At 41.1% G+C, this 17056-nt stretch overlaps 1 long non-coding RNA gene across 3 annotated transcripts in view; it reads left to right on the top strand.

The window, feature by feature from the left end:
• Nucleotides 1-17056, top strand: part of LOC126427902 (uncharacterized) — a 71746-nt gene that overhangs the window by 20526 nt on the left and 34164 nt on the right. For all 3 annotated transcript variants that reach the window (XR_007576751.1, XR_007576750.1, XR_007576749.1), the window contains 3 exons: nucleotides 4436-4740; nucleotides 8058-8230; nucleotides 15926-16105. This is a non-coding gene — a long non-coding RNA (uncharacterized LOC126427902). The remainder of the gene's footprint in view (nucleotides 1-4435; nucleotides 4741-8057; nucleotides 8231-15925; nucleotides 16106-17056) is intronic.

Below are 17056 nucleotides of genomic sequence, written 5' to 3'. Positions count from 1 at the left end.
CATTTCGTTAGCTACTAACTGGTGACTGATATACCAGGCTGAACATACTTATTTCATATGTCAAAACTAAGTATTTCAGTGATTATTCCTGAAACTGAGAAATACTTAATGGAGGTTGTTATGTGAAGGTTAACCTTCAATACATAATTTGTATTTTATTTTACAAAAAAATACAGTATTATAAAAAGTATAGATTCCTATTCACCAGAGATGTTGTCACAGACAGGCACAACAAAAAGGCTATCAAATGAGTAAGCTGTGGGCAGAAGGCCTTCTTCCGAATTAGACAACACACACACACACACACACACACACACACACACACACACACACACACACACACATTCTCATGCAAAGATAACTAACACACCCATGTCCACTGTCTCTGGCTGCTGAGACCAGACTCATGTTATAAAAAAAAATTGTTTACACATTAACTGTGAAAGTTTATATGTAGATTAACATCCTCAGACTCGACAAATTTGGGAATTTGGTGCTGCAATCCACTAGAACAAAGGTTGTGTTTTCCAAATTTCTATTTTTTGCATAATCAGTGTCCTTCAGTTCTATTTCTAGTAGCTTGTTGAGGAACTACACGTAACTCATCATTTCTTTTTTCAGATGTCAGGCTTCTCAGTTGTTGTACTATTAAGTCACCATAGCATGTTTAATCATCTGCAGTTTTCACATACACCTTTCATAACTCCCTGGTTTATTCTTCCCAGCTTTCTTACTTTGCACCTTATAGTACAATACCTTATTCTTTAAATTAATAAGAGCGTAGACACTTGGTACAGCACCTTATTCTTTATTTTAGTAAGATCACAGACAATTTATCTATTGCTTGATGCTCAGGGCATCATATCTAAAATTTTTATTAAAATAATCTTTAGAAGCAGCATTCTGTATGACTCTTGTCATCTCTAATTATCTATAAGTTCAAGCATGCTTGCTTTGGAGTCAACAGCATTTTTGCACATAAATCACTTCACAGCATAACTTCAATACACTGCACTGCAAATCACACATGAGGCCCAGCTGCTTGTCATCTGCTAAAAAAGCACCCACCGAGGGCAGGAAGCTATGCTTGTAACACACAACTGCCATTTCTAGCAGAGTTTGCATAGCAGCAGTGTTAGAAATTTATGCACATATGTGAAGTTGACCGGAAAAAATGCATTGTGTGGACACATCCTTTACTTAGTGATTCCTCACCAAGATGCACCGAGGAGAATTTTGTTCATCTATTTTTGCTGTGACCATAACACTTGTTTATGAGCATGCATTGTCTTAATGAAAGATGACTTTCTTCTTTGCCAAATCGGGCGGCCCCTCTTTTTTTTTTTTGTACCAGAAAGTTGATATCTTTTCCTGTAGCTGGACCAGAAAGTTAGCATGGTATTGTCCCATAATTGTTTGACCAGTGGGAAGATGATCTATCAGCAGAATCCCTTTCACATCCCAGAAAACTGATGCCATGACCTTACCAGCTGACATTGCCTTTGCTTTCTTTGGTGATGGTGAATTGGCAAGTTTCCACTATTTTGATTGTTTTTTTGTCTCTGGAGTATGGTAGTGGACCCTAGTATCATCTGTTAAAAAAATCATTTTGGTTGCTCTGAAAACGAGTCAGTCATTGTTCAGAAATTTCAGCTCTGATGCATTTCCAGTCCTGTCGTAAGCATTACAGCCCCCAATCTAGCACATAATTTTCTCATATACAGCCCAACTCTTAAAATGTGATATGGCCTTTCAGATGATACCACTAAAGCTCCAGCAATTTCCCACACTTTGTCTTTGATCCTCTGTGACCATTTTTTGCACATTTGCAATAATTTCTGAGGTAGTGGTGCATCTCCTCACTGTGATCAGAAAACTGACATGAATTTCCTTTGCTTTCATAGCTGATTTTAAGAAGTTCTTAATCATTGTTTGAATACCCCCACCCCCCCCCCCCCCTCTTTACTAATCACTGCACAGTAACAATAATAGACAGACACCTGCACCGCAGATCTCTACCCATAGTATTGACATGTCACGTGTTCACTCAAACACAGGGAAACTTGTGGTGCTACTCTGACATCTGGTGATGATTCCGTGAAATTTTCAGATTGCTCTTGTATATTATTAATACATTCCAATGTGGGGACTATACTGTCAATCACATTAACGTGACCACTTGTCCAAAGCCAGAATAATCACCCTTTGCAACACGGACCGCTGCAAGAAGCACAGTAAGAGTGTCAGTGAGGTTTGGAAAGGTATCAACAGGGATGTGAAGCCATGCCTACTCCAGTGCCATGGCAAGCTGCACTAGGTTGCTCACTGGAGGCTCCATGATGCGAACAGCCCAATCGAGGGGTCTGACAGATTCTGAATTGGGTTTAAATCCGGGGAGTTTGGTGCCAAGGGGAATACAGCAAACTCACCCTGGTGCTCTTTGAATTACACACGTACAATGTGAGCTGTGTGACATGTTGCATTTTCCTGCTGGTACATGCCATCATGCCGAGGGAAATACAAACTGCACGTAGGGCTGGACGTGGTCCCCAAGGATGGATTGATCGTTGTGTTGATCGATTGTGCCTTCCAGAATGGCAAGGTCATCCAGGGAATGCCCTCTGTCCTGGACCCTTCTGACAATCTTTGCAAGCTGTTTGCTTTCAAACATTTCACACCATACGGGCTAAGAGCCATCCGTCTGTTGGAGTACAAAAGGTCATTCGTCTGAAAATGCCACCTCTCTCAATTCTGTGGATGTCAAGTTGCTGTATTGACATGCAAATTCCAGCCTTCGTTGCTGATCAACAGCAGTCAGAATGGGTACACAAACCCTCCCCGTACACATATCTGCGGCCATTGTTTGCCCCTGTCATCTATGGTCCGTAGAGCACCAGGGTTTTGGGTAGTGCCGTTTAGCCACGCACAGTTTATTTTAACCACAGTGGCACACAAACAGTTACAAACTTAGCCACTTCAAAAATGGCCTGAAAGCCAGTGATTGTGCCCGTTTAAGCGTTTGATAAACCACTCTGTTTCTGCATTATGACAATGACTGCACTGTTTTCCGTGACATTCGACACACTTTATATGTCCTTTGCTGCTACTGCTGCCAACTGCTGTCTTTGAGTGGTTGTCGGATGTGGGTGTCGAACATAGGTGATAACATTAATGTGGCTGAACCGTGTAAATGATAAAAATATTCCCAAATCCATCAGGCAGGGGAAATCAGAGGAACAACTGCACCAGGATTTTGCTATGTTCAGAAAGTTCAGCTTTGCAACTTGGGTTGCTGGGTGACAGTGACCTCAGTGGTGCACAGACTCGATATCAGAAACGGAGGTCTGTCCATCACAGACACAGCTTCATGATACATCTAGTCTTCAGCGTTGTCTGTCTAAAACTGTTTTTTCAGTTAATGTGCTACTCTGCTCCGTGCTGGTTGCCAACCCAGCTGGTGCTGTAGGAACACTCCTCCCACAGGAGCAATAGCAGAATTTGTCTCTGTTAAAAGTTTGATTTTGCACGAGAGCTGAGACTAACAATATAGTTGGCTTCTCCACGGAGTTTGAGCTTAATGGCTTCAGTCTCATGCCCTGTCGCAAGAAGCAAGCATTATACAAAATTCTTCACAATAAACAATCGAGACCCCCACTTCGCCAGATATGCGCCATGTTGTTATCCTTCAATGTGCCTCAGTAACTATGTCAATAAATACAATATTATGAAAAGGATAGTTGCTACTCACCATATGGTGGAGATGCTGAGTTGCAGAAAGGCACAACAAAAAATGTAGAACATTTGAACAGAACATTTGCTTCGACTGAAAAAGAAGCAGCTGCGACATTCACAGTGAGAATGAACTCAGGATTTGCCAGATGGGTCTGAAACCTATTTGTAGGGAGCACCAACATCTATTGATGATGATGATGATGATGATGATGATGAAGTCCCATGCTTCTTTATAGAGCGTAGGGGAACGATGCGGGAGACCCGCACCAAACTTACTAGGCAAGGTCCTAATGGAGGTGGTTTGCCGTTGCCTTCCTCCGACCGTAATTGGGATGAATGATGATGATGAAGACGACACAACAACACCCAGTCATCTCGAGGCAGGAAAAATCCCTGACCCCGCCGGGAATCGAACCCGGGACCAACATCTATTATCCAGCAGTAAATCAGTCTGATGATTGTGGATGATGTGGCTGCATTTCTTTTATTCCCCACTATTACTGACTTACTTCCCTCAATGTAGTTGTCCATGATCCATCTGTCATTTTGCTGTACTGCTTCCGTTGATGAAAATTGATAATATGTATTTGTCAGAGCACACAGAAAACATGGGTTAAACCTGTAATGGTGCTTCATCCCTCTCAAAATTTCCCATTCTTCTGTTTGGAAAGGTTTGTATAGTAGGGGAACTGTTTGATTGCAGGTACTGAAGAACTTGGTTGAGAAGTGCTCCAGACTATGCACACTGTGGATACCCAGTGAATTGCTGAAGTCGGAGAAATTTTCAGAAGCAGTGTCTCGTCTACAGCACCTGCGTGTGCTGGCTCTAGAGACACTCTCCCCGGAACACACACCCGTGCTGCAACCTTTGGGTGACGGATGCCCATGACTAACCGAGGTAGACTTCAGATGCACGATTGTCGGTATGGATGATCTGAGATACTTCCTGAATGCCAAGAGGAACACCCTTAAGTCCATACGCATAAAGTGGGCAATGGATGGAAAATGGTGAGTGTTATAACCATTTCTCATATGATTTTATAGCGTCTCGTGCATTTGACTTTCACTGGACTAATATGTTAGGCAGAAGCAGATTCTTGCCAAAACCTATACGTATGGCTTCTTTCCACACCCTTTTGGGTTTCCTTCTTGGCTTTTTCCTTTCTCTCATGAAACGTTCTAGCTTGCAATTTGTTAGAAATCTTTTACTTAAAGTTCTCAAATTATGCAGTTGAGACTCGATGACTCTTATTTCTGTTAGTTCAGTGGTTTTTTTCCCCCCATTTTCAGGCATTTCACTTTGCCTGTATATTCATCAATGATACTACATGTATCTGTACAAAACCTCTCTCTATCTCTGTTTCATAAGATGACTTAATTGTTAGGTAAGCCTATTTGAATAAACTGAACTTTGTAATTATATCCAGCTCATCAGAGAATATATTTTGGCTGTATCTTTTAACTCTTAATAGCTATGTCTCCCCGGAAAGGAGGCACTGTGATGCTTAACATATTTGGCACTCTGCCAGTACGTGACACAGGCACACACATATCCGCTGTATTCCATACAGATGCAGCAGTCCCATTTAGTGAAATGTGTTTTTGCGCATGCTACATAGATGCTGGCTGTAGGATAGCTGTAGCAGTTCAAATTTTCCACACTAGATGCAGCGGAGCTCAATATAAAAGTGCACCTGTACTAAACACATTGTAGGAAAATCAGAAGCTAGCTGTTGGAACTCTTATGAAGAAAAGAAAGGGCCAACGAACAAGTTATAAAAAAAAGGGAAGCTGAAAGTATATATAATCACACAAAAGGGGGGGGGGGGGGGCGGGGTGGATCCTATTCCAGTGTTCAAATGGAAAAATAAACATGGTGTCTATTGCCTCTTCACAAGACATCAGCAACCACCAAAGAGGTTTCTGTATTTTTAAAAGGAAGTCTTACAAAAACAATAAAGCTAACACTGTCATAGATTATAACATGAAAAAGACTTGTGTAGAACATGTCAATCAACTTTACAGCTACAGCCCATTCGTGAGCAAAACAACGAAGTGCTGGAAAAAACTTTTCTTTGGTGTTGTATTAATGTGATCTGTGAATGGCTTTTTTCTCTACAAAGATGTCGCCAAGCAAAAGATATCTCTAGTGGAATAAAAAATTTAAAAAATGTTAGCATGGGCTTGGTAGCTGCAGGAGGGGACATTCTGCAATAAGATCTAACATCAAAATTCTGGTCACCATTTTCCAAAACCAAAAAGGTGCTACCCACTGGCAGCAAAGTAAACGCCATGTGCTGAAGCTTGCTGTGTCAAAGGACAGAAAGAGACTGACAAGCAAGATAAGGAAAGAAAGCAGATGGTGATGCAGAGGCTACAATATTGGACTTCATGTGCCACAGTGTTTTCAAGACTATCATTTGTAATTAAATTATTTATAAATAAAAACAAAGATGAGGTGACTTACCGAACGAAAGCGCTGGCGGGTCGATAGACACACAAACAAACACAAACATACACACAAAATTCTAGCTTTCACAACAAACGGTTGCCTCGTCAGGAAAGAGGGAAGGAGAGGGAAAGACGAGAGGAAGTGGGTTTCAAGGGAGAGGGCAAGGAGCCACTCTAATCCCGGGAGCGGAAAGACCCACCCTAGGGGCAAAAAAGTACGGGCACACACTCGCGCGCACATACACACGCATCCATCCACACACACACAGACACAAGCAGACATATTTAAAGACCTTGGTCTTTAAATATGTCTGCCTGTGCCTGCACACGTGTGGACGGACACGCGTGTGTGTGCGAGTGCACACCCATACCCTCTCACCCCCAAGGCAAGTCGGTTTTGGGGGAGGGGGTGGGGAGTCGTTCCGGTCCCGGGAGCGAAGGGACTTGCCTTGGGGGTGAGAGGGTACGGGTGTGCACTCGCACACACACGCGTGTCCGTCCACACGTGTGCAGGCACAGGCAGACATATTTAAAGACCAAGGTCTTTAAATATGTCTGCTTGTGTCTGTGTGTGTGTGGATGGATGCGTGTGTGTGTGTGCGCGCGAGTGTGTGCCCGTACTTTTTTGCCCCTAGGGTGGGTCTTTCCGCTCCCGGGATTGGAGTGGCTCCTTGCCCTCTCCCTTGACACTTAGTACACCAGTACTGGTGCCATCTTGTATGTAAGGAAGCATATTTCCTAATCTATAAATTATGTGGTTTCAAGTGATGCTATTTGTGTGCCTCTAAGATACTCCATTATTATGAAATTACTCTTCAGATTTGCTAGAAAATAGCCATTTCACTTACGCAGTCAGAGAGGAGAGATAGCACTGTTGAATGCATTTATTTCCAGGGCCTGTATCCATGTTTCCCTCTCTCGCCAATATGGGCATTCCCAGTACCTGAAGCCTCACTGATCTCACTTTTTGGTATACCAGGTATTGCCATAAATGTTTTCCGGAAAACAGCTTCTTTCACTCCATCCCATATTTGTACTCAAACTCTGTACTATATTGTTAAATATTGTTTTATATTAATCTTTCTTAAGCCTTTTACACTGTATTGAGAAAGACAGAGATGAGACCATGTAAATAAGCATTCTGCTAATCTACAGATTCCATTAAGTTTGGCACCTACTGGACTCAGCCTATTTTTCCCTATTTAATATTGACTGAGCTCTTTCTTTCCCTGTGGGGTATAGCTTCTTTTCAAAGCTCACTTACAGTGTGACTGGGCTGGTTTTCTTCCACTTACTACAGTATGTAATATTGAGTAATATTTCATATCATGTTGATTAATCAGGTTTCTATTGGTTATTCATGACTTTTCTGCATGCTATTTCAACTGCATGACTCACATTCTTCTTCAGGTACTGTTAGAAACTGATTCCAGTGTGGAACGAGTCTGGTATTTATGCCTATGTTGTGCTAGGCATACCCTCTGCAGTCTGCACCGCGTCTGGCGCTCTGTCCATGGTGTGTGCCGACCGATAGTAGCGGCTGTTCCCAACGCTGTGCGCCTATTTTGTGGTTATTATCTGTTGTCAGTATAGCTTAATTAAGTTCTGAATGGCGTCCAAGCTGTGCAAGATGTTTTATCTTCCGATTGTTGTCATCTGAGTCCTCCTGTGAATTAGGACATTGTGTTATCATGGTGTGCTGTGTTAGGCATTCCGTCTGGAGTTCTGCATGTGTCTGCTATATAGATACAGGTGAAGATAGTGATTATTGTTGTTGTTGCTGTTGTTTGTTTATTTTTTGGAGGGGGGCGGGGGCTTCTGATAAGTGACAGGAGGAAAATATTTTCAGGAGACCCATTTCTGTATGTATGCAGGTGTGTCCTGCCATTGCTGACAGCTTGGAACGTCTGCAGCTTTACAATTTTGACATAGTCCGTGACAAATTGACAGAGGCATTCATTGCCCTGGGAAGCCTCAAGAAGTTAGAGGAACTTGATATGTCAATCCTTGATCCAGTACCACCTAGCACAGCTGCTCTGGCATTTAAGTAAGTTACTTGGTGAACACACACAATTTTTCATGAATGTGTAGTCCATTGGGTATGTATTAGGTTAGTGCATAAGCTCACAGCGTTTTTGTTTCGCGTGTTAGTATTCTGGTTGCTATGGGTTTATTTATCGATTGTCATTTTTTATTTGTAATTCACTGTTGATATTTGAGTTTAAAAATTGTCATTTTGTAACATGAGGATAGTGTGGAGCTGTGGACACTAGAAAATGGAGTGCCAAGTGGAGAAATAGGAACATTTCAGGACATGTTATTCTATTTTAGTTCAATAGAGGAGTGACAGCAGCAGAGGCTACCAGAAACATTTTTGTCATGTGCAGGATAATGCCACTGGACAGAGCACAGCAAGAAAATGGTTTAAGGAGGATCGTTTTGACTTTAGTGATTCTCCACGGTCAAGGAGACCTTCAGGGTTTGATGAAGATCATTTAAACGCATTAATACACACTGATCCACATCTGTGTACTTGAGAACTGGCAGATGTGATGAACTGTGATCATTCTTCCATGGCATGACATTTGCATGCAATGGGAAGGTTCAAAAATCGTGTTATGCTACCGCATGCTCTAAGCCAGAATCACAGAAATCAGCGGGTGCGGGTGGCCATATGTGTTTCTCTTGTTGGTCATCATCAATTGGCTCGTAAACAGCACAGACCATTCCCATCCTGTAGCATTACTGGTGGTAAGAAATGGTGTCTTTAGGCTGACATAAGGAAAAGAAAGTAATGGTTTAGCCCAAACAATGTAGCAACTCAGTGTATGAAGGCATCCACAAAAGATAATGTTAAGTAACTGGTGGAACAGCGACGGTGTGGTGTGCTATGAATTGCTTCCCCGAGGTGTAACCGTCACTGCCGACATTTATTGTCAGTAACTGAGATGCCTTTCAGACACAATCCAGGAACAATGACCAGGAAGACTGCATGAAGTCATGCCATTCCATGATAATGCCCACCAGAGTTCTGCTAGACTGATCAAAAAACATTTTACAGGAGGTGGTTTGGAAAGCCATTCCACACCCACCCTATTCACCTGATATTGTGCCCTCAGATTTTCAACTTTTCTACTATCTGTCGAACAACATTCAAGGAATATCCTTTCTGGATGAAAATGCACTCCAAATGTGGCGCAACGAGTTCTTTGCCTCAAAACCACGTGATTTCTACAGTCGTAGAATTCAAAAGTTACCCGGCATTGGCAGACTGTTCAAAATAGTGAAGGAGAAGATTATTCATGACTAAAATCTCTGTTATGTTTATTGATTATGTTTATTAAATTTATGGAAAAACGCTATGAATTTATGCACCAATCCAATAGTTTATTAAAATTCTTGGGGTTCCACCTAATTAAAGTGCTCCAAATGCCACACACTTCCAGCTGATTTTCCTCAGCCACCGACAAGTCACTACTGTAGAGCTGTGCTGTGTCTTGTCTCCACTTTGTTTTGGCAGTACCTTCACTCGACACCTGCTTTGCTGGCTGGGGTCAGTACTATACTAGAATGAGAGCTGGCATTGGTGTTACGTGTTTTAATTTATGTAGTTTCCGTTAAGACTTGATTCCAGTAGCTACTTAATACTCTAACAACAATGTAGGAAAAGATATGATTAAAAGACACTCGCATATAACTTTCAGCCACAGCATTCGTCAGTACGTACAGGCACATGCGTATGCGTGTGTCCGCCTGTGCGCGCCCACCCACACACACACACACACACACACACACACACACACACACACACACACACACACACAAAACTGACCACTCCAGCATCTCGGGCCAGAATGTAACGTCACTTGGGATGCAAACAGCAATCTGGAGGGGAAGAGGAGGGGGAAGGGATAGTAGTGTACTAGTGGCAGAGAGATGAATGCTGTCTGGAGGAGTGTGCAGAGACTAGACTGCCAACAAGAGCAGCATCAGGTGGCAGTTGTCAGCACACCACGTAGACATCTGGGTATTTCTGCACTGCTGATGAGAACATGCCAACACATCTGCCCATCTTTCTCCACTCCTCTCCTTTTTTGTCCATCTCTTTGCCACTCCCAATCCCAACCCCTTGCCGCAAGGATCATATCTCTGGGGAAAACCGAGGTGCAAAACCTGCCCATTTCACCCATCTGTCACTTCTTATTCCAGCCCTGTCACAGGTTATACCACCCCATCAGGGGGCAGGCCACCTGTGAAAGCAGCCATGTCATTTGCCAGTCTGCTGCAATCATTTCACTGCTTTTTATATTGGTATAACTACCAACCAGCTGTCCACCAGGATGAACAGCCACCATAAAACTGTGGCCTCGAACAAAGTAGACCACACTGTGACAAAACATACAGCTGAACATAACACACTTTATTTCAATGGTTGTTTCACTATGAGCCATCTGGATCCTTCCGTCCCTCAGCAGCTTTTCTGAATTGCACAAAAGGGAGTTATCCTTACAATACGTTCTCCACTCCTATAATTATCCCGCCCTCAACCTATGACAACATACTTCCCCACACCCTTCATCCAACAGTTTCCACCCCCTCTGTCCTGTAATCTCCTCCACATTCTCGTCTTCTCCCATGAATGGGCATAATTTACCTCCAATATGACATGTAAGGGAATTACAGGCAAAGTTTAATGATTGTAAATCATTCTCTGGAGATGTGTCAAGTAAGTGAATTAATAATGGAAAGGACCTTCTGTGGTTTAGTAATCAAATTTAGAAAGTTCAGAGATGGCTGCACTCTTGGTTCAAAAAAGAATGCCAAAATGTTGAGAGGCCGAAGTTGGTAGAAACTTGTGCATCCATAAGATCAATGTGCGAAGCATAGAACTACTCCCATCATCATACTGTACCAAATATCTAGCCAAGAAAACAAGACAATTCTGGTCATGAGTAAAATCACTAAGCAGGTCTGAGGCTTCTACCCAGTCACTTCTCAGTAGTCAGGACTGGCAATAGAAGAAAGCAAAAGGTTTAAATTTTATGTTTAAAAACTCATTCACAAAGGAGGATTGTATAAACATACCTTCATTTGAGGGTTGTACAGCCTTCCACACAGAGGATGTAGAAATAGAACATCCGTGGTGTGGAGCAGAAATGGAAATAGTTGAAAATAAATAAGTCGCTAGATCTGGGTGATATCTGTGCTCAGTTTTACAGTGAGTACTCAATGGCATTTACTCCTTACTTAACTTGCGTTTATCGTGACTCTCTCTCCCAGCCCTAAATCCCATGCAGCTGGAAAAAAGTGTGGGTGACTCATTTACGCAAAACAGACCTGCAAAATTACACACCAGTATCCTTAACATCAGTGTACTGCAGAATTCTTGAACATATTCTGAGTTCAAATATAATGAATTTCCTTGAGACATAAAAGTTCTGTCCACAAATTGACACGAACTTAGAAAACGTTGCTCATGCAAAACTCGGCTTGCCCTTTCCTCACATGATATCCTGTGAAACATGGACTGAGGAAACAGGCAGATGACATATTCCTAGATTTCCAGAAGGTGTTTCACACAGTGTCACACTGCAGACTGTTGACAAAGGTCTGAGTATACAGTTTAGTTTCCCAGATATGAGAGTGGCTCAGACTTTTTAAGTAACAGAATGCAGTACATTGTCCTTGATGGCAAGTGTTCATCAGAGATGACGGTTTTGTGAGGAGTGCTCAAGGGAAGTCCGATAGGACTGCTCGTATTCTCTATACACAGAAATGATCTGAAGGGCTGGGTTAGCAGCAATTTTCAGCTATTTACTGATGATGCTTTGTGTATGGGAAGGTGTCATCATTGAGTAACTTCAGGAGTATAAGAGAGATCTTGGACAGGACTTCTAGTTGGTGTGATGAATGTCAGAATCATGAAGATAAGATGCAAGAAATTAAGGTTTGTATGGAGGCTGTTGGACAGTCATTTTTTTCCCCCGCGTTATGTGTTTAGAACAGGAAAGAAAATGAGTGGTACTGGTACAGGATATCCTCCGCAATGCACCGTACGGTGACTTGTGGAGTATGGATGTAAGCGAAGGTATTTGGTACACGAGATAATGACAGTGGTGCTCACGTGTCAGCAGCTGAAATGATGATATGGTATGTTTGTGTTTCGTCAACACTCTGAGCGCAGTCGTACCTGCTGAGCTGCTGTTGAACATTGTGGATAGAAGCCAAGTTAAAATGTTGCATGTATTGTGTATAATCTCTTCAGCAGCATCACAATATATTGTGATTACTAGTACACTTGGATTCAAATGGTATCTTAATTTGCAGAAAATATTACCTCTCTTGATAAAGTTATGATTGATAGCATATAAAAGCACTGTGCTCAGAATGATTATTATTGAAATATACTAAGTGAAATGTTATCTTAGCGGAATTTTTGTTGTTCGATGAATAATGCATGTAACTACACGACTAGCGGAATGGAGTGAACCGGGTGATTCTCATTAATGTTTAAAAAAATCTCTCAAGTGACGTAGGTGTCGCTGAGACAAGTAATTTAATGTAAGAAACATGAGGCCGTTAACATCGGGAAACATCCCAAAGGTGTGATGTTATGAGATGACGTACCTCACCTCACGTGCAGCAGTTAAACCCATCAGTCTGTCACACCAGATCATACCAACTGATGTCAAGTATTCACTTCAGTGTGGCTGTGGGCCTATGTGCACATATTTAGTGCATGGGGCTCAGGTTTCAAGTCTTGCTTCTGGCAGGCAATATTTTTTTACTGCATTTGACAATTATGCATTTATATTGAGGTACAATTTACTATTTTATGTATCGATCTCGCAGTCTTTGCTGGTACAAAAAAGCCTACCGTATTGCATCACAAGTAAATGAGTATAAGCTTCTGAATTGCATTGTACCAGCGCATGACTTAGGTTTTCTTTATTAACTGATGTCTGTAAACAGAAAAAGAAGGAAGAAAAGGAAAGAGGCACAGGTTTTCTTTATTAACTGATGTCTGTAAACAGAAAAAGAAGGAAGAAAAGGAAAGAGACACAAAATAAGAATAGGTTTTCTTGGTAGCAGTAAGGGCAATAATTTTGTAAATTCTACTTTTACAACAGACCATATTTACAAAAGGTGTTAGAAATTTGCACCGTTTGCTCGAATTCAAGTATTGCATCAGTCCATCATCCCTTCATGCCCAAGCCCAACCATTGCATGTGTGTTGAGGTACGTCATATGGGGATGTCACATGTTCAACAGTTTTCATCAACTTTCAAGATACTTCCCAACATTTGCAGCCCCACATGTCTTATATTAAATTACTTGTCTTAGTCATCTATGTCACTTAAGGAGTTTTTGACCATTAATAAGAATTACCCCGTGTAAACAAAATGTCATAACATTCAGAGACTACAGACGTACAATTTTAGGCCAAATGACTAAGCTGGAGGAAAAAAAAATTAACATGATATATATATTTTTTTTGCATGAGAATAAACTTTGAACAAAGCCCAGTTTCATTACAGTCTGTAGCTTTGTGTATAATCAGTTGTAAATCTCAATATTTCGTACTACATCAGTGTAAATAGGGTACATGACAAAACTATCTACCAGGAGTTGTCTTCATAAACAAAAAAAGTTAATTTTCCTTTACATATTGATTTTGGGGGGGGGGGGGGGGTACTTGTGCCCTGGAAAACAGCTTTCATCCATAGTGCAGAGGGTTTCTCTGCCTTCTCTGCTCCTACAATGAATACCTTCTATCGTACTGAGTAGACTTACAAACAAAGAAATAAGAAAATGAGTGAGTCTTTGTAAAACACAAAGAGAGAGATGTTATGCTTTTGGTTGACTTTTCCATATTCACATTTCTTTAAAAAAAGTTTATGTAGTGAGGAGGAGGAGGAGGAGGAAGAGGGGGGGGGGGGGGGGGGAGAGAAAAGAAAGAAAGCTTGTGCATGCACCGAGGACAGAGATTCGTCAAATGTCATAGGCACGTATGCTGAGAGCTTTTCCTTGTTAACAGTAAAATTTGTTTAATTTAAAACAATAATATATATTTTTTTATGGCAGCTTTATTTTTCTTGCCATAGAGTAAAAAATATTGAGGGAAGAAAAACTCCAAATCATGCACATGGCACTAGAGTGTGATGTGAATTTACATCTCTCACAAGTTGGCCACAGTTAGCTAACATGATAGGGGCCATTGAAAGGAGCAGAAATTCCTCAATAACTGTTGGTCTGAAATGCACTGTTCTAGAGATGTGTCAAAAAAAGAAAGAAAGGAAGGTTAGTCAGTGAAGTGTGAGCAACTCAGCTAACTTCCTGTTATGTTCAAGAGTTCAGTTACTGTTTAAATTACATGGAGATGTCGATTTCAGCTGAGCAGTCAAACCTAGCAAACTTAAATTCCTTTCCGCAGCTAGCTACATCAGACATGATTGTTCTGTGATGTTTAGTGGGGGTAATACTAACAATTAAATTGACTGTCCGTAACATCTTCAACTTTTGTTGTCCTGTCTTCCTCAGTTGCGTGTACTATTACGGTATATTGATAATTTTTACTTATGGACCGTCTGACAGCAACTGAATAAAACACAATTTTAGTGCCATGCGCGTTTCTGGGGCAACAGAAACCAAAACATTGCATTGAAACAAGCATTCAATTCATAGTGCTGTGGAATGTGGGGAAAAAAATGCAAATTGGCATTAATAAGAAGAAGAAGAACAACAACAACAACACCAAAAATACAACAGGAGCGTAATATGTAGGAAATTGTCCACGCAAACTGCCACTGATGATGCCTTGCAGAAAATAAAGGCGAAACGCGTATGGCACTAAAATTGTGTTTTATTCAGTTGCTGTCAGACAGTCCATAAGTAAAAATTATCAATATACCTTGACTGTGAGTAGTATTGTAATGTAAATGTTAAAATAATAATCTGTACTGCAGAAATAGCGTGAAACTAAGATAGTGGACATGTAAGGTAAAACATTGTTAATAATGAAACATGAAGACCGCGTTTTAAGTCTTTCTAATGTAGAGAGAGTGTGAATGAACTTCTGTCCTCAGAAGCACAGTAACAGCCATTTTGAACAAAACCACACTGCTAGACACATCCAAACCCATTCTCTTACTGGACAAACTTCTATATTCTCATTGATGATTGGCTGTCATGTTACAGCTGTAGTTCCACAATGCTGTGTTTCTTATCTGTGGTTATCTGGAAAATTTTGCTTAGTCTGATTTGCCTGCCTTGCTTTGACTTCATCTTCTTGTTTTTGTTTGGTCTTTGTATTTAATACCCTGTATAATAATAACATTCCTGTCTAGGTGTTCACAATTGTTGGGGCAGTATAGCATATCTAAAACCTATCAAAATTAAATCTTTGATATTTGGGGCCTATTGTGCTTACAGATACCATTACTATTTAAGTGTTTTAATAATTATACACAGTCCAAATCAGATAGTGTATTGTGACATGTGACAGGTAAAAACGTGTAGTGTTCTGACCTAAATTGTTTCACAAGAGTTACTTTAAAATCGTTTCACAAGAGTTACTTTGGAGTGGCATGCAAGTAGCGTGCTGTCGGTGTCGGAATTGGTGGGCAGGATGTGCTGTCATCAGCTTGTTAGCGTATTGTCAGATGGCTCTTTCTAATATTTCCCGTTATGTGAACAAAATAATCTGCTACATCGCAAACTGTGTACTGATTGTGTTTTGAAGATTTGGTGGACTGCCGAATCTGAGACTGCTGGATCTACGACAAGGGTACAGCCTGGACGATGATATGATAATCGCCGTGAGCACTGGGTGCCCCGCTTTGCAGCAACTCATTCTCAGAGAAGCTGAGCAACTGTCCGATGCGGCTTTCTCTCAGATCTACCGCCTGGAACATCTAGAAATGTAAGTAATGTTGCTGACATTGCACTGCAGTGATTGTGAAGTCATTATAGCAACTATGGTTACAAAAGTGAATAAATCAGTTAAGAATGCTAGGGGAGAGTTTCTGCCAGAAAGAGCAGATAAGCAGTTGTCAGCATCTCATTTATCAGTTCATCACTTAGTTCCAGTAAGGTGGATGTAGAGGAATTACGGGCAAAGTTTAAACAGAATGTAAATCGTGGTCTGGTGAGTTACGTTCCTAGTAAGTAGATAAAGGATGGGAAAGACCCACCCTTGTTTAATAATGATATTTGGCAAATGCTGAGGAAGCAGAGATTGTTGCACTATCGGTTAAAAAGAGAATGCACAAATGACAACAAACAAAGTTCAGTAGAGATTCGTGCATCTGTGAAAAGATTTATGCTTGAAGCATACAACTACCACCATCATAACTTAGCAAAAGATCTGGCAGAGAATCCAAGAAAATTCTGGTTTTTATGTATAATTGCTAAGTAGGCCTAGGGCTTCCATCCAATCACTTGTTGACCAGTCTGATGTGGCAGTTGAAAATAGCAAAATGAAAGCCAAAGTTTTAAATTTCATGCTGAAAAAATCAGTTACACAGGGAAATCCTACAAACATACCATCATTTTTCCATCAGACAGACTCCTGTGTGGATGACACAGTAATAAATGATCCCTGGTGTGGAGAAACAATTGAAAGATTTGAAAGTACCAGATCTGGATGGAATCCCAATTCGGTTTTACAAGGAGTTCTCTACAACATTGGCTCCATACCTAGCTTATATTTATCATGAATCTCTCACTCAGTGCAAATTCCCAGGGGACTGAAGAAAATCGTAGGTGACTGCCGTATATCAGAAGGGCAAAAGATCAGATCAACAGAATTATAGACCAATATCCCTAACATTGGTTTGCTGGGGAATCCTTGGAACACATTCTGATTTCAAAT

This window comes from Schistocerca serialis, chromosome 12, assembly GCF_023864345.2.
Source record: "Schistocerca serialis cubense isolate TAMUIC-IGC-003099 chromosome 12, iqSchSeri2.2, whole genome shotgun sequence".
Taxonomy (NCBI): domain Eukaryota; kingdom Metazoa; phylum Arthropoda; class Insecta; order Orthoptera; family Acrididae; genus Schistocerca; species Schistocerca serialis.
This window is presented reverse-complemented; position numbering and strand designations above follow the sequence as displayed.